The following is a 24,292-nucleotide window of genomic DNA, read 5'->3' on the forward strand; positions in this document are numbered from 1 at the left end:
AAATGAGCAATGTCTGGACCTCTTAGTGCTCATAGCTAGTACTGATACTACTTGCATGACTTCATTTACCTGACTGTTTGAGTAGGGCTTGTTAAATGCACGCCAGATGTATTGTTCTGACTGCTGTTTTTCAACTCCCAACTGTTGCACAGCCTGATAGCTCCCAAGCCTTAGCGTACCTTCTGCAGCTCCAAACAACTCCTACGCTTCCAATGGCAACTGTGCTTTTGGTCTCTCAGCACAAAAAGCTATGCTGCTTATATCAGATGTCCTGTGAGCTTATGATATGATGATACTAAAATGATATTTGCTTTCACAGCCACCTGATTTGAATGGGATATTAGTAGCTGTAATTAGCCTGCTGTCTGTAGGAGCATGTGCTGAACTAGAATTATTGCTTGAAGTCTTTCCTTTGTTTCTCATTTGAAAATAGTATGAAAGACTTAGACTTCTAGATTTAGCCTATGGATAATCAGAGGAAAGCAATTTGTTTGTTCACAAGCTTCCCAGCAGCTCTGTAACGGATCTCTTGTGGCTGATGCATGTGACTATGTTGCTCGTAAACTGACCATGCTTGAGTGCACTGATGATAAAATAAATGAGTGGATTAATTGTCACAATAGGCTGTTATGACTGACAGTGATTAAATTATGAGAGGTTGCAGAGCACATCCTTTCAGTGGCTACAAAGAGGGTTGTCTGTTCAAAGCAGTAGAGAAAGTACATTTTGTTTCTCTGTTCCTACTCTGAAAGAGTAAAGTGGTGCGTAAAGGAGATGCTGAGCACTATGACAGCAGTGTAAGTCGACAAAGTCCTGGTTTCAGTTTTGGTGAGTATTAGGATGTTTGAATTGTTAGCTATTAAAGACTTGGAATAGATCCCCTGGATAGTCAAGAATTGGAAGAAAACATCACCTCTTTTAAGATCTTTGCATGCACCATTGGCAAGTTGATTTGGTTTCTTCATCTTACTACTTTTTAGGGAAAGTGGCCCCAAAATTTCATGCATTTGTTGAATGAAAAAACACTTCACTTGTGTTTAATACAGCCAGTCCAGAAATTTATATCCATTCATTCTTATATCAGAATTTCTCAATTAAATTGTTTACAATTTCTTTCCAGTGTAGTGTTACTGTATAGTTCAGGTTTCCTCATCCAATGGTAGGGGAACTCTGAGAGCTGTTGTAGCTTTTGCATTACAACAAATGAATGAATGTAATGTGTGCATGTGTGTGTTTATAACATGCTGTTCTTACTTCTCTCTCTGGTAGTATCACTTTTGTTCAGAAGTAACATGATACAGAATATTGTATAAGTCAAACATATTTAGAGACTTCATTCAGAGTTAACATTAATCACCTTAAACTTCTTGAGCTACTTTGATATTTTTTTTTTTCTTCTTTGCACAAACGGAATTGTGTTTTATTTTGGGCACTACAAGATATGATCTGGTAATTAATAATTATTGTTGTGGTCACCAGTGGAAAAATAACATGACAGTTGCCATTCATCCTTTATAGGTTTTTATTCTCTTTGCCCATGAAACTTACAGAAACGGGGCAAATTGAGTTCTGCACAAAGTAGGAAAATGCTGTAGTATGTTAGTATAGAGTCTTGCATGACCTTGGGAGTAGACATCTAAGTCGGTTGATATGGTATACCCAGGTAGTGGCACAGATGGGACTGTGTCTTCTCAGTAAGCATTTGCAAGTACCATGTCTGGTTTTTTACCTTGGAAGATGGGGAGAAACAGAGCAGTGCTTGCATGCATTTCTAAGCAAAAATGATGCAGGTATTGATTAAAACATGAAAAGGACTCTTTTCATGGTGAATCACTTTTCCAATATATTTTCTGTCAGTGAATTAGCAGAATATGTGCAGCTGCTTTCTGACAGATCTTTAGTGGCTATTTTGTAGATGCTGTTTAAGTGTCAGGCTTAATGTGTTTAGTGAACTTCATAAATAAATATTTTCATGTGCTGGATCTTGTACAGACTGACACAAGATGTCCCACCTAAAATGGCTGTTCCAGTTTATGGTATGCATTTCGTTCAGAGTTCACCCAATGATATGGACAGTATGCAATACAAAACAGCACTCCTGGGTGCTGCTTGGGGTAAGCCTGCTACGTCTGGCACAGCACTGCATATGCTGCCTTGTGCTGTGTGTCAGCTTTCATCCCCTTCTGACACTTGACTTTCCAGTTCCGGCAAGAAAAGTGACGAAGCAAGAGCTGGGCTGTGCTGTGCAGCACCCTCTTTCCCCTTTCGCACGTTCCTCAGCAGCAGCGTGTGTGTGGCACTCCAGCCAGGTGCTGGAGCAGAGCTCTGCTGTGTGGAGAGGGGCCACCAGCCTTGTGGACAGGTGTGTTGAAGTCAAGGTTCTGAGGTGACAGGAATGGCAGAAGGAGGTGTAGTAAGCAGAAAGGAACCCTTTAACTTTGTCTAAAATGTTTACTGTTATTGATAGATCTGGTGATTTTGAAATATATTTTGATACAACTGTTAGGAAAGACTTAAATTGTGTCCACTAGCAATGTGCAATAGGTTCTAATCCGTCTGGTCTTCTGTACTGTGCAGAGCACTAGAACAGCTAGGTTGTTGATTCTTTTAGCTGTACGTATCTGATCTTCAGAAAAACCCAAGAAGTCTTAATGAGTAGTGAGAGGCTGAGAAAATACCACCTTAAAATAAAGGGTTGTTGGTATTCAGTCCTATAGTTACACAGGTCCGATGCAAAGGGAGTCGCTTGTTTGTGAAGTCTTCTGGCAAGATAGAACTACCATACTTGCTCGTGGACAAAAGCATTCTTGTTTCACTTCTATGCCATTCAGCTGCAGGATTTGCATGAAGAGTTTTCTTGGAGGACTTAGGATCCTGAAGTAGCAAAACACACTGGACTTTCATGTGGGATTTGCATGGAAGGCGCTAACTGGGAAATAAGAGTTAAAAGTCCTGTTGAAATGCCACCTTGCTCACTGAGACATTTTCAGAATGGAGAATCTGGTTCAGTGCTGGTCTGGTAGTTATTTTTTCATTTCACATCTTGCCCACCAAGAGTACATACATGATTTCAAGTATGAAAAGAATTTAAGGAAAAATCTGCAGTTTTGTTCAATTTATTAAACTTCTCTAAGATATCAATAGAATAATGCATATTAAAGCCTGGTTCTGTTAAAGTTTGGGTTAGAACAATATCAAGATTTGATTTTGGATATCTTTTGGTTTTTATTTTTTTTAATCTTTTTTTTTTTATCTTTTTATTTTTTTCGGTGGCTGTGTTTCTTTTGGTGGCTGTGTCTTTGTTTGCATATGTAATTTCCTATTGGTGATATCTAGGTTAAAGCTGGGGATGGTGTGTTATCTATACAGTAATCATGCTTCTTGTTCGTAATGGAAACAAATCTATTGGATCACTAAGAGCATTTTTTACTCAAGATATTGAGTCAAAATATTCTTACTTATACTTAGAGTTAGTCTCATTGCCTGTCTGCTGATTACAAAGTTGTAGTTTTACAAGGTTAAGGAATATAGTTGTGTAAGGGGGAAGAGGTTTGATAAAACCAAGTGGTCAAGGCCACTGTTTTCAAATGGTTTTCGAATCTGTGTATTGCACAGTCAAAAATGTGACTGCAGCTGTATTGATGTAGCTAGGTGACTTAGCTGAAATACCAAAAATGCTTCAACTTGGGCTACTGGCCCCAAAATATAATGGTTGTATCTGAGTATTACAGTTCTTCCTTCATAGCCATTGTTAGTTTCTGAAGTAATTTGAGTGTATACAGGCACATATGTGCTGCTTTGATACATTGGAGATAGGCAGCTATGAGAACACACATTTTCTAGAGGTAAGTGATTTTAAAAAGGGAAATTTTGGATAAGGAATCTGTGGTTTTAACACTTTCAGCAGTACCGTTTTTTTAGATATGGTTGGATCAAGAAAAAAAACTGCCTTAGTATTGATGCTGTTCATTAGGTACCAATCCAAATATAAGTTAATGTGCCAATGTATGTGTTCAGAATAGTACTGTGAATTGTGATATAGCATATTCTGTCTTCAGCTGTGTGGAGTTTTGTTTGGGAACCAAATGCTGCCTGTTAAGTATTAACATGAGTATAGATATTTGGGCACAGAACTTAAATTCAGAAGAGGGATAGCTCAAAGTTCTGTTGAATACATTAATCCATGTCAAGCTTCTACCAAGCCAGGTAGGATCTAATACATCATCTTACCCTTCAAAATAAGGTGACAAACTCTTAGTGCAGTGCCAGAGCTGTAAAGGACCGATGGAATTGTCAAACAGGTATGCAACAAACTAAGGAGTAGGAGTGGGGAAAAGACTTTGCTTTTTTGTATACTGTAAGTGACCGTATATTAAAACACTATTAGCACTTTCAGTAATGATAATTTTCAAAATCAGGCTGAAAAGCAGAGAGAAGAGAACTAATTGTAAAGCTCTTGCATTAGGATTTTGACCTCTTGAGTTTATCAAAACTAGTTTACTAATAAGAGATTGTGAGGTGAGATGGTTTAATATAGAAGTACGTTAACAGGGTGAAAAACAGTTGAGGACCCATGGGCTGCCTAATTCCTGAAACAGAATGTTGTTTTCAGAGTCCTCTTAGAAGCTGGGCCTGACACACTTAAATTAAAAAGCTGGTCACTATTTCTTAGCAGGCATGATTAGTTTTGCGATCAGGTTTGAGGATAGCAATGCATTCTCTACTCACCAAGTCTAATCAAACTGGGTATCTTCACAAACTTTTTATATCACAGATGTAGTTTTAGTGTTTTATGCCATGTTTTGAAAACAAATTTCAACTTAATTTTAAACAGCATGATATATTAATCACAAATAAAAAAAATCATTATTCGACATCGTGAAGTTAAGAATAAATGTAAGGGTACGTTAAGGTAAATAGTAACTTGAATGTGTGGGTAATTGTTTGATTATCACAAAAGCAATGCCAAATGTAATATTAGCATTGCATTCTCCTGAAATCAATCTATTTGAACAACTAATAACAAAAAGAAATGTATGTTTCTTGAAAAATTCTGAAAATATCTCTGTGCAGGCATATGCACACAATTTGATAGAGCATTAATGCCAACCAGTTGAAATCAGGGGATGTATTATTTTGAGATGGCTTTATCCTCAAATTAGTACAACCTGTGGGTTTAAGCAATCTTGAGAAATAATGGCCTTCCACAGGCTGTGTTGACCTTAGAGATAACAAGTTTTTCACCCCCTTATTGATGGACTTGATCAATGAATACTGGCTACAGGGTAATTGATTTAGAAGTAGGATGTATAATATATATTGAGATACTTAGTCTACCTGTTTAAGTTAAGAAATATGACAATAAATTCTGTTTCAGTCCATAAAGCAGTCAGTTCTAGCTCTGGCTAGACCATAACTCAAGGTTGGCTTCTAACACTCAGGTTTTTTTGTTGCTTTGCCATATGTAGAACTTTATGGTTCCTGGTTACCCCTTTCTGAAAAAAAACCAAACCCCTTTATTTCTGAAAGATTAGACTGAATACTTTTGAATGGCTTCACAGATGTCTCAAATGACAACTCTGAACATTTTTAGAAAGTGGCTTTACAGAGTCTTATGGTCATTTCATTAATGAACTTGGAGATTTGAACATTTTAAAACTATCTGTTATATCTGTTTAAGCACCTGTGACTAAAGCAACTAAAATAATTTTAAAAACATAGCAATACAAACAGAGCTATTTCTTTACAAAATTACCTGGTTTCTTTCTAAACAGCATTTATAAATATTAGCTTTTTTCCATCAACTTTGTTTTAAAATGTTAAGGGCTTTTCTTGGATCACTCTCAATAAAGCGCTCAGAGCTAGAAGAATAAAAACTTTCTCCAGCACAGCGTCTTAAAATTTGTTTGCATTCCTCTTATTCTTGCTGTGTTTCCTGAAGGGATTAAACACTAACTAGAAGAAATATTGCACCGCTTCCAAGAGACTTCAGTATTCTTTCTTTTTCTACAGGCCCATAGTGCTAGGAAGTAGTGAAAAGACAAATGGCATGTCTCCCTCTTACAGTTTTTATTTTGATAATTGATTTTTTGTTCCTGCTGGGTTTATTTTCATTTACTAAAGGATATACTAAGGATTAGCTAGAGCCAATTCTTAAGATAGTGTCATGGTCAAAATTGAGAAGAAAAAGAATGGGATAATTCTATGACCTCTGCATGAGGTCTGCAAATAGTAAAACCTGCTCTGAACTGAGTAATGCAGGATATATATTTTTCCTGAAGTCTTTATATTAATTCTTTGAACTGGAAATTTACTCCTTAAATAAATGCAGTCTTAGATAAGAGTGAAGATGAGGGAAATTCTTTGTCTGCTGAGCATGAGCAGATTGCAACTCTCCATGTATCTTAACTTGTAGACAGATTAATGTAGCTTGCGCAGCACAGCATGCTGCTTAAACCCTGGCTCAGATTGAGCAGTCATAAAATGGATTGGTCATTTAGGCTATTCATCCCAGTCATGACAGTTTAAAGGAGGTCACTGACAATGTCAACAGAGTGTACAATCCTTTTCTTCTAGATAGGCTGTGCCTTGGGTTTTTTGTCAGGCAGATTCTTTCAGAAGTATTTAGGCCTTCCACTTTCATCTTCATTAATCAGGGGCTGTTCTGGAAGAGATTCCCTGTGAAAGGCACTCCAGTGTTGGTTTTTGATGCCTGTAATCCCTTCGGTTAGGGGATGTGGAGGTCTTGGTAGACTATGGATCAAGAACATAATCAATCCATGTTTTTCAGACAGAGATACTTCGGGAGATTAGAGCAGAAAAATCTTGTGATTTATACCATTCTCAGATTTGATTATCTCTGTTTTAAGAGGATTTCTGTCATTTCCCCAATTATTGGGGATGTTGAGAACACTAACTGGAACATATGTTATCATGCACAGAAAAGGAAGAACTGAATCCCCTTTGTTTCAGCCTCCAAGGATATCTTTGTGATATACTGGCTATACTGGTTTCCAGTTACTTTGGGCAGAAAGAAATCCCCAGTAATAGGTAGTAGTATATTTCTTACTAAAAAATTAGTTGCAGAAATGCATTCTGTATTTCTGAAGCAGTTTCATTCATATTCTATGTTTGCCTGTGGCATAATTTGTGATTAATTGAACAGCTTTTAAGTATTACATTAGATATTTCTTTGTTGTTTTTGATCAGTTGGAAAATAATGGCATTCACATAATTTTGTGAGCAGCTTATTTTGCTTGTTCTTCTGTGGATATGAACAGAAAGGTAAATCTAGCTTACATATTGAATTGCTTATGTTCTTTTTGCCCAGGTGAGATCCTAATGTCTGAATGTAAGCTGGGCTTTTGACACAGTTTAGCATCCTGGCTTTCTAGCAATGGTGATGGAATTAAGCATGGGACTTAATTGATAATTAGGAAGATTCTAAAAAAAGCAAATAAGATTAAGTGAAGGTACAAGAGGAGAGGGAGAAAAGAGGATGAAGGAGATGTTTATACATGAAACTAATAGGAGGTGAGAAGGGTGTCTCTGTGTTGCAAATGGTGAAGCCCACATACCGCAGATGAAAACAGCCTTGTTGCTGTCTTGGGAATTTTAGGGAATCTGTTTCCCATTACAGGATTATGGAACACTGTGCTCCAATGTAATTCTTTTTTCACCATTTCCATCTGAATATCTCTTTATTGTATGGCTATGAATATATTAAAAGGCTTATCTGTGTATCTTAGCATGGGGTAACACAAGCTGGTAATACATTTTCAGAGTAAGAATTATATAAAGAACTCAACTTCCTTTGAAGTCTTTTTGGATAGCTTAGCATACTTTACATTTTTTGTGAACTATGGTACAGTATTTTGGTTCATATAATCTTTTGTGGGATGAAAAATTATGTTGTCTTTTAAACAACTTGAAACTGTTATTTGGAAGTCACACCAAGCATGCTATATCATTTATCAGTATGTTTTAAAAAGAATTCATTGTTTTCTCTGCTTCCCTTTTGCATTAAGTTTACTTTAATCTTTACAATTTTTATCTCAAGTGTTGCAGTATATTTTGTAGATACGTGTAGTCTAAAATCTATTCTCCTTTGTTAAAGAAGGCAATGAAACATTGTTTTAATTGGCATAAGTAATGCATGAGAAATGCTGCCATTTTTCTTCACAGAAGAAAGACCACATATTCATTTTGCTTCAAGTATTTAATTGTTTCTGTGTAAATGTGGTCATGGTGATTAATGAAGTTACAGGGAATCACTTGATGATAGCAGTACATCGTAAAAGGAATCTGCCAACACAAAATTCTCTCACCTGATGTGGGTGAGAATTTTGTTCACTTGTGCATAACTGTGGTGAAGTCTAATTCTGTTGAACTGGAATGTGTAGTTAATGGTGTCTCCTCCAGACTTTTAATTTGCTGTCAGATTTTTAGTGATGCATACAATCGTGAACTAGCTTGGATTGTTCAAAAGGAAAATGTTATATCACTTGACAGGAACAAACTTTTAACTTGTATAATAATTTCAGTGGAAATTGAGTTGGGAAAAAATTATGTTCTGGGTCATAATTTTTAAAGCAAAAATGCTTGTTTCATAACTTTTTGTAGGTTTCATAACTCCCATGTAACCCAGTACTGACAGTCCATATATGTAATACAATTTTTGTGCATGTCTGGAGGATCTACTAATGTAAACAGATTAAAAAGACTTGTCTCCATTCTCTCTTTTCTATGTGAAGTTTGGAAGTATTGCTGTTATCTAAGCAAAACTAAACTTTTCTTGTGGACTGTCACCCTTATATTTCGGGGGAGAAATATACCCAGTGACCTCTGGGTTTCAGCTGAAAACAAATTAGAGACTATGAAGTAGTCTTCTTTCATGAAACATCTAGAGCTACTTGATGTCAGTATGTAAGAGAAGAGTCCTTGAGACCTATTTTTGTGTTGGTTCAACTACTGTCCTAGTGAGAATGTTCCATGTGTCACTTTCTTCTCATAGTGTCAAAGTTTCTCTATTTGTAAAATTACTTTCTGCCAAAATCAGAAGTATTTTTATAGATTAGCTGATTTTATAACTACCACAAAACACTTGAGTCATGTATTCAGATAGGTATTTTAGACAGGTGTTTGGTCTTTGAGCTCTTCAACAGAAAGTAAATGGGATATAATTAACGATGTGTTTTAAAACCAGCAGGAAGCTTACTGTGTAGGGAGTAGTGAGCCAAAGATGCAGTAAAATTGTTGAAATATTGTGCCTCAAATCCTGGTACTGAATGGAACTGAAACACTTTTGGATGCGTAGATACGCCTGAAAAACGAAGTGAACTAATCGTTATTTAAGGGATTTGGGGATACAGTAACCTATTTTATCGAGGAAGTAAAAATTTTCACTTAATCCATTAGATAATCCAAGGCAAGCATTTGCTGCTTAAAAATAAATACATATATAATTACAGGTGCAAAGGAAGGAACACTCTGTTTAAATCTTGCAATACAGGTCCAGGTCATGAAATTAATGTACAAAAATGAAGAAGCTACTAGAAAAGTCTTAAAAGTATTGCCCCTTGCGAGGCATTTGATTGCATAGAAAGGAGATTTTAAGGTCTTAAATACTGTGGAAACAGTATGGCATAAGGGCAGCAAATACAAGGGGTTTGCTTTTCTCAGTCCTATAGGTTTGCATTTGCCCATTCTTGCACAAAGTGTTTTGTGGTTAAGTGACTTTGCTGGGCAGGATTTTATATGTGAGGGTGAAACGATAGTTGCTGGATGTCCTGCAGCCTAACCCTTGAAGGACTAACACTTGGAGATCTTGTGGTCTGTCTAGTAGCCTCTATAATGTAACTTAATCCATATGGGTATTCTGGTGTCTTCCCACCCTGCCCCCCTCTCTGGCCTCACTGCAGTTTTTTGGCTATTAGACAAATCATGACCTTTTTTTCCTGATTTGTCTTCAGTGTCTGTTTCCTGTTTTCTCCTTCCATCCCTCACTCCATTTTATTACTCCTGACTTTCTCTCCAGTGGTCTTTACTTTCTTTCACTGTTAGCTTGTTTTTCCCAAGCTTTTTGTTCATAATGAAAGGAAGAGAGAATTGAGAGCTATATCAGTCCTTCCCATTTACTGTATTTCTGTATCCACATTTGTTACTGAACTTACTGAATGTTAATTTGCATGTTATTCATACTGTTTCCCAAAACTTAAGTCTATCATATGGGTGCGTTTCTCCCATCTGCACACAGACACAGATGTACATGTTTTCTAAGTGCTAGAAATTTTCAGCCTTTTATTTATTGAGGCTCATATGTTTAGGCAGACTTCTTAGACTAGCACACCCCAAACTAAAAGAAACATCATAGAATGGTTTGCGTTGGAAAGCACCTTAAAGATCATCTAGTTCCAACCCCCTGACATGGGCAGGGACACCTTCCACTAGAGCAGGTTGCTCAAAGCCCCATCCAGCCTGGCCTGGAACACTGCCAGGGATGGGGCATCCACAGCTCCTCTGGGCAACCCCTTCCAGTGCCTCACCACCCTCACAGTAAATATTTTCTTCCTAATATCTAATTAAATCTACCCTCTTTCAGTTTAAAGCCATTCCCCCTTGTTCTATCACTACATGCCCTTGTAAAAAGTCCCTCTCCAGCTTTCCTATACGTCCATTTTAGGTACTGGAAGGCTGCTACAAGGTCTCCCTGAACCCTTCTCTTGTCCAGGCTGAACCACCCCAGCTCTCTCAGCCTGTCTTCATAGAGGAGGTGCTCCAGCCTTTTCGTGCTGGAATGCTCCAGATCATTTTCGTGCCCCTCCTGTAGACTTGCTGCAACAGGTCCATGTCATTACACTGGGGGACCCAGACCCGGGCTTCATCTGGACCAGATTTCCAAATCTTGGTTTCTGACATCTCACTTCAGGAACTATTGATCAAGTGATCTTGATTTCTGAGAGAACACAATGTAATTTTAAACAAGAGTCAGAGTCTTTTGTCCTTTTTATTAGTATATGCTTCCTATTGCTTCCACACAGGAATATGCTCATGTAAAAAAAGAACAGTTGCTAACCAGTATACTATGGTCAAGAAAAATCTGAGATTAGTTTAGTCTGTTTATATGCTTATACCAATTTTTCCTTTGCTTCATATTTTAAAGTACTTCAGAGTTAAGGAAAATTTAGATAGGATGAGGGAAATCCACGACTGTGTGCTCAAACATGGTCTTTGATTTAAGATTAAATGCAAGAGGAGTGTGCCCGCTGTTAAGAGAACAGTGGGGTAAATAAGCTTTCAAGCATTTGTTCAATCAGCAGCTAAACTGATGAGCCCAAAAGGAGGCAAAGAAACCCCCAAACCAATGCAGGTTGGGAGTTTCATTCAAACAGTTTTGACGTGGAGTTCATAATGTCATGCTGTACGTGTTTGTGTAATAAAACTGTTAGATGATAAATTGCTGTTAACTTGGATTTGTTAGCAGGACTGTTAGGACTAGGACTGTTTCAAAGCTTTGAAACTTTTCTGGATATATAGAATAAGAACTGAATATGTGGCCCAAGAATGCAGAATAAAGTGTCTATTTAATTTGGCCTGAAATCTTACTGTAATAACACACCATCCCCATTTGTATGTGGTCATTAAAAGTCTTTTCTGCAATGGGTGAGGCTGCTTTGGTAAACTATAGTTTGTGATGTATATTTACATGGGAATGTCATTGCAGTCATGGTTTGGCAAATCACAGCCCTTTTTGCCTTGCTGCAGAACAGTTCTGTATTCCCCCCCACCTTGTTCTTGGTGTTCATAAATAAATTGTTCTTTTAAATCTTTCTTATCTGTTGTCTTTCCCTAGCTCTCCAAAGAAAACTTTGTTTAAATACTTACTCCCTTGGGACTTTCATGCACATCCTGTTAGCTGTTTTATATTACAATCTTTCATGCTGGGAATGTCCTTCCCAAAAGCACAAAACAGCTAAAGCACTCAGATGACAAACAAACATGTTAAGTGCTGAAGTCCAGGCACAAAACCAGCATTATTAGCATAAAATTCTTTCACTTCTTATTATTAGACTTGTTTCGGACCTCTAGGGCATCATTTTAATTTGTCTAGCCCAGAGATGTTTCAGTGGTTGAAATGTTGTTACTGTGAAGCCATTGCCATGAAAAAGCGGGAAACTTTCTAGAAGTTGTTGGTATTTTCACTCTTCTCACCAAGTATCAGTATTTGGAAGAGCCTATGGGAGCGATGCAGTTTTGGCTGCCAATTTTGTTTGCTCAGCTAAGAAGCATCCCTCCTTCATTGCTTTCTGTTGCTTGGGATTGGCAATGTTATGCTCCCACAGGAGTTGTAGATGCACATTTTCCCGAAGAGCAGTATTATCTGTAGTTTCGATATATATTTCATTAGTTTCATTAAATGTTCCACTAAACATAACAATGTAGGATAATGTTTGCAGTGTTATACTTCATGTATATTGTTTTAGGTACATTATAATTATTCAGGGAGAGGGGGGAAAAAAATAAACAACCCACTGAGTAAATTGGTTCTGCTCATTAAAGAATACTTCTGTTCCAGTAGCACATGAAAGACTCTGTTATCTTTGTGCTAGCTGCAAACATAGAAATTAAAACACAACACAAGACATCTCGGGTAACTAACCTTGAAGATTTGGGGAATGTGGAATAGCTGGCAGGAATACAGAATAGCATTTATTCATTGCAGCAGTAGTTGGGAATTATCATCTTTTTCACTTTTTTTTTTTTTTTTTTTTTTTTTTTAAAATATACTGACAATTAATAGCCTGGGTTTGTTTACTTGCATGTGTGTCACGATCTCTGCAGGTCCTTCAAAAGCTGATTTGCATACTGGTATCAACATACTCAGCAAAAAGACAGCTGCAGCTTACCTGCAGAAATCCAGGAAAGCTTCACTTTATAGCTTGAAACTTTGCACTTATTTGGAATTTGGATTAATCTTGTCTAAGATTAATTGCTAGGGATGCTATTTAACCAAGTATTGAAAACAGACTTCATTATCGGTAGGAAGTGGTGGTAATATCCTTTTTTTTATTTCAACTTGCATCCTGATTTGGAAAAAAATACATTTAAAAAAATAGTAGCAGGAGAAGATTCTGCATCTGTCACCTATATAAAATAATTTATAATTTTAATGTCACTTTTTCCAAGTTTTTGTTTCCCCCAGTAATGTGTAAACATCAACCAGTATTTATAACGTGGCTTGCCAAGGAGAACTTGTTCTCTCTATAGTGCTTATATTTGACAACAGCAGAAATGCAGTGTACTGTAAAGTTGAAATACAGAACTGATGCTGCTGCCAGAAAAGACACTTCTATGGCTATGTTTACACCCTGAAGCTTTGTAAACAGCATTTGTCTATTGAACTGTATTCTTTTATGTGACAGAGCAAATTCTTAATGCATGTTAGTTGATTTCTGGCCATTGTTCCTGAGTTGGAATAGCTGAAATAAAAAGCTAACAGGCATTTTGAATGTGATCTCAGTAGTGTCTGCATCTGTAATGACATTCAGCTTCAACATACTGGTGAAATAAGGTTAATGGTTGTATCTGCTTATGAAAATTACTTGCAAATGTGTTCTGCTTGTACGGGTCTGTCACTGGTGTTCTACCAAATGCACAGATTAGTTGCCTCTCATTTCTTTTTTCTGACCTTGAATCCTGCTACCGTGGTTATTTCCCTCTTTTGCGTGCTGTTGTACATTTCCTAAACGTGTGAGTTAGTAATAATTGTCTATATGACTTCCACTGAAGAGGAAATGGATGCTTGTCAAAACAATGATGTGTGTCTGGGATTCCAGCATCCAGGAGCTTCATTACACTGGGGCCTCTCAGTTTGCAGTAAAAAAAAAATTCTCGGGTACCTAGCACATTATTTTTCACTTTGAGTTAGAAAGTGTTTTGATTAACCATATTATTGTAAGTGCCTTGGATGCATACTTTATGCAAGAGTAATATTAATGTTGTAAGTATAAGAAGAAACCATTTTTAATCTTGCCATTATAAGTAGAAAGAGTGAAAGTTGGAAATGAAAACTTGTGGCATCTAGAAATCAATCACCTCCAAATCGGAACAAGCTAAATTTACAGAAACCAACTAGGCTCTCCCTGTGCCGCCCCCTGCTCTCCCCTCCCCCCTCCCCCCCTTTTCTTTTATAGGAATTGGAAAAAACGAAATGTTTACCTGTGCTTCTGTGGAATTGTGGCAATGTTTTAGAAACAGCCGTTCAGTGAGGTAGGACAGGGTGGAAGGAAGGGAATGATGACTGGAGGGGCATTGTTCTGAACAAATGAATGCTCACTGTTTTTAATCTCTAAAATTGTGGTTATCATGAGTGTTTGATGTGAACAGTCAAAACCTACTGTAAGCTTGCAACATTGTTTTTAAAGATAGGGCAGAGATTTTTCTCAAACTGTGTTGTTATTAGTTTGTTGGACAGATAACAGGAAAACAGAGCTGTCTCTTGACCCATGTTCATGTTCTGGCTGCTGGAATGAATTTGGAACTAAATCTCAGTTTTCCACTGAGCATGCCCTTCTCTAGCAGTGTCAGGGCTTGGGTGCGGTCACTCCTGTTCAATACAGCTTTTGAAAAAGACTGTTGGATTCTCATCAGTTTACAGCATTTTTTTTAGTGCTGGGGAACAGCAGACAACTAGCTTGATAAACAAATTACATATGTACATATGTACTCTGGCAAAGAGATTTCTTGATTTGAATTAAGTTGCTCTTTGAGTTTGTGTTTGTAAGCTTTGGGATTTTTGCCTTTATCAGAGTATTTGTAGACTGAAAATACAAAAGGAACAGGTTCTTGTTATCTCTGGATGTGGTATAGATAGCACTGAAAATGCTGCAGGATGTATGTTTACTTAAATGTAATCTCAAAGAAATTTTTATGTGGGCATCAACTTCGCTATGTGTAGCGCTTGAAAGGTATTTGTGTTCTGATTTTATTGAAAGCTTTGGTGGTGTTTTTTTTTGTTATGAGCTCTGTGTTGTATGGGTGCTGTAATATAGATGCATTTTTCAATGTGTTTCATTAAGTGTGGGAAAAGGCACTTTCTAACATTATTTTCTTTTTTTTTTTTTTTATTATACATTTTTAGGCTGCTACCTAGTGTCAGGAGACTAATTTTAACAAAATCGTGTTTAAAGAATTCTCACTTGTTTTCATGTCTCATAGTATTACTTTTCCTTTCTGGAGAATTGTATCCCTTCAACTGAATTACCCTTTAAAACTAATCCTTTGAAGTTGTATATGGATTGCAGTAACCAAGTTATTCAGTAGACAAAATAAAGATGGCCTGCAGCAGGTGTTTTATGAAAAGTTGAGAGCACTTGGGTGATAGGGAATAGATATATGTTGTTGTGCTGCTTTAACAGGAAAAATATTTCGAGAAATACTAAAGTTCCTGGATTCTACTTTGACTTTGCAAAGACTTGAGGTAACTTCCTTGGAAATTTGTCAGCATAATGGAATATTTCTACAATAAAATTATCTAGACTGCAGATACTCCCTTCACAATTTTAGACAGAAATAGCTTTCTCTGTCTCATTTCACTTGCTGTCTGTATCCTTGATTTTTTTTTGTGTGTGTGTATATATATATACATATATATATAAAATTTTTTTTTGGTCTTCACATTTATCGTCAGAATTATTCTAGTACTTAAGTATCTTTTAAGTTCACAACATCCTGTGTAGGGGCTTGTCAGTGTATTTTCTGGCGAGTCCTGTGTATTCTGTGTATTGCAGGGAAAGATGACACAATAATTTTCTAGCACTATAAGAATTAGTTCTAGATGACATTAGATTTAGAATATGACATAGACTTAGTCCTGATGACATTTCAGTATTTATAGAAGGACAAAAATGTCTTCCTGTTTGTGCAGGTAGGCTGCTGTATTTGGGAGGGAAACATTGGATGCTTGCAATTATACAGCTGTATGATGGCATGTATGTAAACATGAAGGCTGACAAAACAGCTGCTATTTTGAATAGTGACTTCACTAACTGGGTGCTTTGTGGGTGTGGTTGCCATTAACTCTGAACTAACGGGGCTGCTAGCCACCTTGATATGCCTGGAATTCTCTGGAAGCTGGATTTGATAGACATAGGATGCTTTAGGAAGACACCATTTTGTGTCATTTCTCCTTTTGCAGATAAGTTTAGACGCTGTGTGAATATGTGTATATACTTACTTAAACACACGTTTTCATGTACACATGTAACTAACTTTTATTGTCATGGAATAATAATTAACTGGCTCTGAAGTGATGTTTATTAAAATGTTATGTTCATGCTTCTGTGAAAGCATTCAATTACTTGTCAGAATTTGGGAATTACACTTGAAGTATTATTGCCGTTTAAAGTTTGACCTTTGAAATGTGCCACTGAATTTTAGAGCTATTATGGCACCATCTGCTGACCAATGTACAGGCTGGCAGTGACAGTTTGCTCACTTTGTTACGTCCTTGCAAATAAACTTCCAATTTAGGAGGCAGTTGGAGCAAAATCATAAGGAAGAGGGGTGATTTTTATTTGGCTTATGTTTAGGATTAATATTTTTAGTGGGAAATATTATTGCAATGGCAAAAGTCTGAACCATAACAGCTTTAATTGACTAGTCACCTGGATTATTGCATAAAGCTCCTCCATGAACTGTGAAGCTTTAAAAGAAATAATTTTGGATGCTTTTTTGGTTATATGTGGCATAGGATTGTTCTTGGTAGTCTGTTTATCAATGTCTTACCTTCTAAGCCTACAAAGAAGAGCTGTAGCAGCACTAGATCAGTTCAGACCCCAGCTCTGGTGGTCTGGTCACAGCGTGGGAAACTGATGGTCTCTGACAGGCATCTGCCCTGTGGCTACTGCTGAGGCTCACAAAAAAGCAGAGTCTGCAGTCTGTCTCTTCAGCCTCTGCAATTAACCTTGATTTTTGTGCACAGTGATCAGAAGAGAAAACTGAAACAGTCCTGATTGCATTCAGTGTGTAAATACTTAGGTTTGGGTTCAATTGCTAGGGGTCCTCTTACTCGTTTGAAAACAGGTGATTAGATTTCATACATACAAAATATGTTTTCTTGGGGATTCTATGCTGTAACTTTTTAAAACATGTTCAGTAATGTGCTAAACTGTTGATCTTTGACTTTAGTCTCATCTGTTTTTTTTCACGAGTGTGCTTAACAATGAACTTAATCCAAACTATGAGATTCAAAAGTATGTCTGTTTGTGTGTATATACAGTCCTGTGTATGTATAAATACAGAAAAGGATGCAGGTTCCTATGGGAGAACTGGTGCTTTGTGTTAGTTTGACTGCAGATCGGTATTTTATTGGAAGCCATACAATGTAAATGTTGCAGATTGATGTAACTAAGCCAATTTTAGAGTTGTTTTTGCTTCCTTAAGGATCTCAAAGTTGAAAACTGTATTCTTTAGTTGTTAATTTATTCCTTTGCATTCAGAGAGCTCCATGTCTTTGTAGTAATCCACCTAAATAATGACTAAAAGGTGAAATCAGATTTACTTTTTCTTTCATCTGCTAATAGCATGTGTTCAGGTTATATTGGCTCCTGCAGCAAAATAATACTGTACAGAACCATGTTATGCCGTGAGTTTACTTGCTTACATGCCAATGATAAAATGCAAGCTTTAACGGAAATGTAAAAGAAAGTTTGGGGGTTTCTTCGTTAGTACATTCAGCCTGATTTGGAATATAATTTATATTATTCTACAGAAAATAATTGATTTATGCTTTTAAAAAAACCCTTGGTGTAGTACCAGGTTCCTCAGGTATTACCTACTAGTTAAACAAGACCCCTTTACACTATGTAAAATTTGAATGACTGTTCCAACTAGAATTTAACTTCTTTATGCTTTTTATGTCAACAAATTTTATGTGTCGAAACCAGCAAGCATGTTGTTCTTAAATGACCTGCCCTAATGAACTGTGAAATGCAGAGCAGCCTTCTGCTGTGCTTCAAAACAGTATGACAAGACATAAAACAGTTTCTTTAAAACAAAACAAAAATAACTCTCAAATAAACAGTTGACATACACACGAGCTTGTTTCAGGTTTTCATGTATATTTTTTAGACATAAATTTTCTTTGCTTTCCTTTTCTAGTTTTATGTGTAGCCTATGTGAGCATTAATATTTGGAACTGCAAGTGTGAAATTAGTTAATTTTTATGAATTGTAATAATTCTAATGATTTTTTTTATGATCCAGAAAATTGCATGACTTGCATAGACACCCATGTTGGCTTTTAGTGAACTGAGTTGTAATTTTTTAATTTTATTTTATGTTTTTGCTTCTACAACGTGATAGTTTCTCTGTGAATCCTGGTAGACTGGTAGAGATAAAACTATTAAACCGACTCTGATTTCTTCAGTTTGCTATGAATTTCAGTGACAAACTGAAAAAAAAACCCCAAGTTTAGGACTGCCTTTTCCTAATTTTATGTACTAAGGAAATTAGTAACATGACATCCAGAAATATATAGAAGAAAGATCTATGCTGCGTTAAAAGCTGGCTGGATGGCCAGGCCCAGAGAGTGGTAGCAAATGGAGTTACATCCAGCTGGTGGCCGGTCACAAGTGGTGTTCCCCAGGGCTCAGTGCTGGGGCCAGTTCTATTTAATATCTGCACCAACACTCTGGACAAGGGGATTGAGTGCACCCTCAGTAAGTTTGCAGATGACACCAAGTTGCAGGGGATGCTGATCTGCTGGAGGGCAGGAAGGCTCAGCAGAGGGAGCTGGACAGGCTGGACCGATGGGCTGAGGCCAGCTGTGTGAGGCTCAACAAGAAGTGCCAGGCCCTGCACTCAGTTTGCAACAACCCCACGCAGCGCTACAGGGGTTGAGTGTAGAGTAAGAAGAGTGGCTGGAAAGCTGCCTGGTGGGGAAGGACCTGGGGGTGCTGGCTGACAGTCGGCTGCATGCCCAGGTGGCCAAAAGGCCAACAGCATTGTGGCCTGTATCAGAAACAGTGTGCCCAGCAGGATGATTGAAGGGATTGTCCCCCTCTATACCCAGCACTGGTGAAGCCTCACCTTGAATATTGTGTTCAGTTTTGGGGTCCTCACTGCAAGACAGACATTGAGGTGCTGGAGCATGTCCAGAGAAGGGCAACAAAGCTGGTGAAGGGTCTGGAGAACAAGTCTTATGAGGAGCAGCTGAGGGCACTGGGGCTGTTTGGTCTGGAGAAAAGGAGGCTCGGGGGGGATCTTACTGCTTTCTACAGCTACCTGAAAGGTCGTAGCAGATGAGAGTAGGTCTCTTCTCCCAGATAACAAGTGACAGGACAAGAGGAAACTGCTTCAAGTTGTGCCAGGGGAGGTCTAGATTGGATATTAGGAGAAATTTCCTTATGGAAAGTGTTGTCAAACATTGGAACAGGCTGCCCAGAGGCATGGTGGTGGAGTCAGCATCCCTGGAAGTGTTCAAAAAAAACATCTCTTGGTGATATGGTTTAGATGTGGACTTGGCAGTCCTGGGCTAATGGTTGGACTTGAGCTCAAAGGTAATTTCCAACCGAAATGATTCTATGATTCTGTGATTTTTGAATTGTTAGTCTGTGCTGATGAATAAGAAACACCATAACAGAAACAGTGAATTAAGATGGCAGTGAATTTCAGTGAAAAGCGTTCTATGGTATTAGTTCAATGTTGTAATGTTGTCGTTGATCTTTGAGCCACTTTTTTTTGTTGTTGTTTATTTTTGTTAATTAACTTCATGCTCTATGGTGGCAGGAATTCCTCTTGGCAAACAACTGCATTTCAAGAATTTAGGCTAGGAGCTGGAAGTAAGGTATTAACCAACTGACAAATCTTTATTTGAGAAGAGAGTGGTTAGGAAAGAATACAGTGTTCTGCCCTGCTTTCAGGTGTGAACTCTGGCCACCATTAGTTTCCCCTCAGTGAAATAAAAAGGGAGAAGGGGTGAATGGAGAGGGTAGAGAATACCTGTTGTCTTCAGTTGCTTCCTGGCCAGCACCCTTGCTTGGAGAAGTTGGTAGGATTATGATTAGGGCAAGACATCCTCTCCTTGTAAGTGGGACCTGTTTTAACAAATTTAATTCCTCTTCAGAAATTGCAAGGTTGTTTTCAATACTTGCTGCCTTTCTGCCCCCACCTTGGTCCCTGCAGATTTGGTACACATTGAATCTGAATGAGACAAGTTTTCAGCAGGATTACAAAAGATACAGATGTTATCAGTGGTAGTTTAATGTGCATGGGTTTAAGCCACCTGCAAAATCTAGCAAGTTTTTTTTTTTTCTTTGCTCAGACCTTGGTAATCCTTCCATTTGAGCATCTCCCTCTCTGTTATCTATTCTTGCTGCAAGGTTCTTACTCCTATTGACCTTTCTCATTTCAAAATGAAATGAAATTACCTTTCTCATTTCAAAATGAAATATAGATGTAATGTTACCTTGCAATATGAAAGAAGAGACATAAGGAGAACCCTATCCTGCTCCAGTTGTTACAGAGCTTAAAACAAAACTTCAAGGGGCAAAAATACATAGTGTGCTTATGCTATGTAGTGCGAGCAAATGAGAGTTTACTTGGAGACAGGAGGGGAAGAAAAGATGCAGCTAAAAGTTTAGAACTGTAAATTTTCAACCTGATTTGGTTTATTTCTTCCCAGTCTCACTTTGAGACAAATGTTGTCTGCTTCTTATTTCTTTTTCTTTCTGACACCTTGACCGTTAAGATGCAGGACTGGGCAGGTCCTCCTGTCAGTGCAAGGTCTTCCCTGTCAGTGCAGAAGGGGATCGGGAAAAAGCCATTTCCAGGTAACCTGGCTACTTATCTGCTTGGCTGTAATGAAGGTAACATCAGAGACTTTACAATGTGCAGCAATAGACTTTGGCTGCAGAACTCTGGTGTTTTGTCCCCCAGTACATCTGTTTTTCCTGTGAACTACAGCACTGGGGGATCTGACAGAGCATTGAAATACTCAAAACAAGGGAAGGGAGTGCAGGGAAGGGGGCAGGTAGACCTGACTTTCTCTTTCTCAAGGGGTGCCTAATTCTTGTGCCAAAATGAAGCTCCAGAAAAAAGAAATGTATTAGGCTCATGTGGTAGAGAAGGTAGATACTTTGGGAAGGCTATCCCTTATGCTCTTTGTCAATGCCCTTGTTCAGTAAACTCATCCACCTCTCAACAGCTCGTTCAAAGACTACTGGGAATATAAAGAAATCTGCAGGCTTAGCTAAGAGGTGGGTTTTGTTTTGTGGTTTTCCCCCTCTATTCCACTCCCCCCCTGCCCCCCCCCCCCCCCCCCCAAAAAAAAAAATAATGCACTGAAGTTACAAGCTTATAGGAAATTGAGCTCATGAAAGGAATCATCTCCTGCTGAGGGCATCAAATGAAGGCATTAAATGAACATGGACAGATCTATTCAGACAGGGGCTGTAACAAGTTTCCCTTTCTTCTGCAGTATAAAGCCAAATTCTCCTTTTAACTATAACTTTGATTATGAAAAACTGTACTCTTGGAGATGCAGAACCTCTCTTATTTCACACTGAGCAAGTTTGTACCACACACTGCTATCCTGCCTAAATTTACTCAGTTAAGATGCGTAACTTGGTATCCTCAGTTCCTTTTATTGTTAGAACAATATCATAAGAACATGTTTAGAGGGTAATCTATTTTGCTCAGTTCTAAGGAATTTTCTGTAGGTTCCTCCAATTTGACTGTATAAGAAAAATATTATCTTAATTTTGAGAGTGGTATATAATGATTTCAGTTAGTGTGTACATGTATTGCATGCATTTCTGCATATTTTGAAAAGTAAAAAAAGCATGCAGGAAATATAGTGATTTTCCTTTTCCTGTAGCTGCTTTGAAGATTTGTTTATCAAGTCCTCTTAAATTTCTTAGCTACTTTCAGAGAAGAAATTAGTTCATTCTTAAAGATGCATGAGCAAAAATCACCACCATCTCTGTTAATAATGAAACCTGCATTTTTACTTTATTAAGCAGAGTGCATTGCTATTCTCGTATTAGCAGAAGTTTGGACTTTTCTCTTGAGGAAAGCTGTTTTTGGTTTTATATATACTGTTCATTTTGATAATAATCCTAATAAATGTATAAGTTTCATACCCACAATTAGGTAAGAACAGCAGCAATTCTGTGTAAGATATGAAGGTGATAGCAAAATGTAATTTGACTAGTAGCAGCTTTAAAACTAGCACACTAATATGTGGCTTTAAATAGCAAATATTTTAATGTCAACAGCTAGTCAAATAGAAACCTGCCTTTCAGGGGCCTATTACCTCTGAGGTAAATAATAATTATAAAAATATTAATATTCTATCTTAAATAGCTTTATTAATAGTATTAAAACTTGAAGGATTTCATAAAAGTGAAATAAATGGCTACATAACAGTAATATTGAAGCTTGAGGTGTATTCAATAGTCTCTAGTATAGCAGTAAAGATACCAACTTTTCCTTTAATTTTCCCATTGGTGAATGTTTTGTTTTAGATAGTGAAGTTTGAAGTAACAAAGAAACACCTACAACATGTAGTTACTTTTGATCTCAAGATGCTTGCTTAATATGAAATTGCCTGTAGATAATTCAAGGCTCCTATGTTTAAGCTTCTTATTAAGATAACTGTCAAGTTTGTTTCCTTTGGCTCAATACTGTCAACTTCTTTTACTGGAAGGGCTTCTTGTATATTTGAACATCAATTAGTGCCCCCACCCCCACCCCCTCCTTCTTTTTCTCCTTGGGAATGACGTAGTTTAACTTAATTTCTGACTACTTATGAATGTGCTTTGGAAACCTGGAGGCAAGGCATTGCTGCCGCCTTGTGATATACACTGCTGTTTAAGTGTTGTGCAAGTTAACTGCATCAAGCCTGAACTAGATAACCTTCTCCTTGATACTTTTTTGGGCAGGGGTGGGCGCAGAAGCTGTTGAGTTCAGCAGGAGTCCTGAACTAATAGCCTACTGACTCTAATGGCAGACACTGATGACAATCAATTTTAATGGAGAGGGCCCAATGTTTTAAAGCTCTAAATGTGATAGTAACTAACCTACTAACCTTTAGGCCAGACAGACTATCAGTTTAAAACTAATTGTTCTAAGAAGGCTGTAAATAAATACCAGTGACTTCTAATGGCATCTAACCATTTTAAACTTTGTTGGAGCCTGTTGTGCTTACTTTTGTTGGCTCACTTCAATAAATCAGAAAAAATAATTATGTTACATTTGCAGAGTAGTGCAGCAAAATCTAGTGTGGCACAGCTAACAAAATTTGTTTATTCTAGTTATTTTTTTCAAGAAATACCAATAATGTTAAGATTAAAGATTGTTATTGCATATCTTGTTGTAGTGTTATGATTTGTCTTTGATTTCACTGAAGCAAGAGCAGGTAGAAGTGCTGAGAGTTATATATGGTTTTCTTGATTGGTGTGAACCTGTGATTAAGAACCCAATCTTACTTTTTAAAAAACTAAAAATGTATGCTTCCTAGTGTTATTATTAATTTCAACAGTACAATTTCTAATTTTTTATTTTTTTTTTATACTCGGCGTCATGCTCACCATTCTTTTTTTCCTATTCTTTGGTAAGCTTGCTCTTTCATTTTCCTCCATCCCCATTACTGGCTCACTGTGGACTGAGATAAGGGAATTGTGAAAATACTCTTAACTTTAAATGCAACAGATTAGACTATAAACTAGAATTTAAATACTAAAGCTGTGACTTCCCATCTAAAAATCAGTGTTGTCTTCTGGCACTAACAACTGTAAGCCTACTGGTTGCTTCTTTGCTGAAAAGATATGGTTGATAAGGAGGATGGAAGAGTTATATAAAGTGTAAGAGTACAGATATTTCACCTGAGTCTCTTTTAAGGCAAGAATGGTGTTTCTTAATGTAAAAAGGAACAACTAGAAGCATGCACTTTTTCTTGATTTTAAAAAGACTTTCTGTATAAAACTGGTATTATATTGGTAAGTGTCACTGAATAGTAAGGGGGTTGTATCTACCAATTTAACTAAGTGCATGCTCTTCTGAAATTTAGGCTTGTGAGTCAACCAAGGAGCCCAGTAGAAAAAGAACTGAAGTTACTCATGAAATAATCTTGACCAATAACATTAGGAGTACCTTATGATAAGAAAAATTAATTTCAGTGAGCACGCTTAAATTTTTATCAAGAAAGAAACTATTGGTAGATCTATCTCCCTAGGGTGTAGTGTTTTTGAAAAATCTTTATCTGCAGAGCACTAAGTTTTGGTTTACTGATT

General features: G+C 37.3%; 1 protein-coding gene and 1 long non-coding RNA gene across 19 annotated transcripts in view; one reads left to right on the forward strand and one right to left on the reverse strand.

The window, feature by feature from the left end:
• The window catches only part of EPB41L2 (erythrocyte membrane protein band 4.1 like 2), a 122,219-nt gene that overhangs the window by 24,748 nt on the left and 73,179 nt on the right, over positions 1–24,292 (forward strand). The gene's annotated exons all lie outside the window — the stretch shown is intronic.
• Positions 12,743–21,295, reverse strand: LOC308065023. Its single transcript, XR_013928626.1, has 2 exons — positions 20,429–21,295; positions 12,743–20,398 (listed from the first exon to the last, which is right to left on the reverse strand). It is a non-coding gene; the product is annotated as an uncharacterized lncRNA (long non-coding RNA).

The sequence above is a fragment of the Falco punctatus genome (genome assembly GCF_963210335.1).
Source record: "Falco punctatus genome assembly, chromosome: 5".
Taxonomy (NCBI): Eukaryota; Metazoa; Chordata; class Aves; order Falconiformes; family Falconidae; genus Falco; species Falco punctatus.